Source organism: Trichosurus vulpecula, chromosome 7 (genome assembly GCF_011100635.1).
Source record: "Trichosurus vulpecula isolate mTriVul1 chromosome 7, mTriVul1.pri, whole genome shotgun sequence".
NCBI lineage: Eukaryota > Metazoa > Chordata > Mammalia > Diprotodontia > Phalangeridae > Trichosurus > Trichosurus vulpecula.
Window position 1 is genome coordinate 3117788 of NC_050579.1, and position 1941 is coordinate 3119728.

At 42.0% G+C, this 1941-nt stretch overlaps 1 pseudogene; it reads right to left on the minus strand.

The window, feature by feature from the left end:
• Positions 1–289: 289 nt before the first annotated feature.
• On the minus strand, positions 290–1240 carry LOC118856482 (annotated as a pseudogene).
• Positions 1241–1941: the final 701 nt, after the last annotated feature.

Here is a 1941-nt window from a genome sequence, read left to right on the forward strand (position 1 = left end):
TGTTTTACATTTTTAAAAACAAAGATTTATTATGTTTTTGAATGTAAAAACCCTTCTTAATCCATGGCTTGTCCATTCCAAAGAGCCAATTGGCTGAATTTGGTCCTCAGGCCTCCATTTGCTGGCCTTTAATGTAGACAATTATTCACCCATCTGTTTTTTCCTGTATAAATGGCTTGTCAAACTTAGATTAGAGTGAAAGTCAATGATCACTAAAGGCCCTTTAGCAGTTCTTCAAATAATCTGAAATGGACTCTTTTCCCCTAGAAGAAGGGAGATTTTCCAGAGCTTAACCTATGCCACAAACCTTTCCCCGATCCCTTGGCGGCAGTGGTCGAGCTGCCTTGAGAATCCTCAGGGAGGCTTGCTTCAGCTTGTTATTCATCTTCATCAAGATGATAGAGTGGGCCAAAGGGTAGCTGGCATGATTATCATGAAAAACATGACAGGTAGAGGATTGTCAAAAAGAATGCAGCTCTAGGTTCCAATGATGATGCTCACATGGTATAATAAAAAGAGGAAAAGGAGAGACTATAGATTTCATGGTCTTCTTATAGACCTCTGTGTTGGAGATATCAGAGGGTGTGACATTCCCCTGCACTGCTGGGTGTGCCTCCACAGGGAGAAGACCAACACAAAGCAGGAGATGAGGGAGGAAACGAAGGGGACAAACCCCGCTATGTAGTAGAGAATCTGATTTTTTAAAATGGCGGTGTCTAGCTATTTGGATCTCATGAGTCCCATTTGTTCTGTTTCTGTGCATTGCATAGATTGCACGTAGCTCAGCCATTTTCTCTGCCAATAGAAGACTGACCAGCAAGGCAATGAGGGTGCAGATGGAAATCATCCTGAGAACCACTTCGATCACCCTCCAATTCAGCCAGAGGAAGGCAGGGTGGGAGAAGTTGGCCATCTTCAGGAAGTAGAAGATGCTGAGGCAGGTGTCAAACCACGTATTTAAGTGGTTGCTCAAATACCAGATGGGCTCTAAATATCCGATTTTATCAAAGATATAGAAATTGAGAAAGCAATTAACTACAATGATTATAGATGTTTATGACCCCATTAAAATAATACCAGAGATGGCCAAGGCAGTGAGGATTAAATCCATTGAAGACAGTCTTCCAATCTTGACCTAGTCCATGAAATTGACTAGTCCAATGAAGCCATTGGTTACCCCACCCACTAGAAACTCTCCAGTTGCTACCATCACAAAGATGTTCCCAATGGTACCTGACATGTCTGCAGGAAAAAAAAAAAGAAAAAAACACCTTTCAAAGCACTGTACCTAAAATGTTTTTTTTTTTCCAGTCAATGTGATATATCTCTTTGAAATGGTAATTTTCTCTGCCTTCATAACAACAGTCTCCCTCTTTGCCTAGAAATTACCCAACTCTATTATGATATGGAGCTTCAGCTGTCTTCAGGGCATCTGTTACTCTTCCTTTGACAATAGACTAAAGAGTAATTTTAGCCCAGACCCTGAATGTGTCCTTCAAACATGGCTAGATGGGGAATTTCCATGTTGTTCCTGATTGAGAGGCAAATTGCTGTTCGTTCAGATGTAGATGAAAGGAAATTTCAATTTCATCGCTTTGACCATTCTCTCTCAGCCAGAATACCAGAATATAAAAACAAATAAATAAATGTGGCCATAGAAGCTTACCACCTGCTTGACCATCTCCTTCTCTGAGATCCAGTCCTCAACTCCATCACAGGAATTCCAGAACAGGAAGCACTTTCGACATTAGAGAGTCAAAGAGTGAGCCAACAGCTATGTCTCCTTTTCAAATGTAGCACCTTGTCTGCTGGCATTGTTGGAGGGTGGGAGAGTGGGCGGGGGAGCAATAAAAACCACACCAAAGCACCAAATCTTGTCGGCCCTACATCTCCAAAGGTCACAAGCATAGAGAGCCTTGAAATTCCCGAGGTGCCACAACC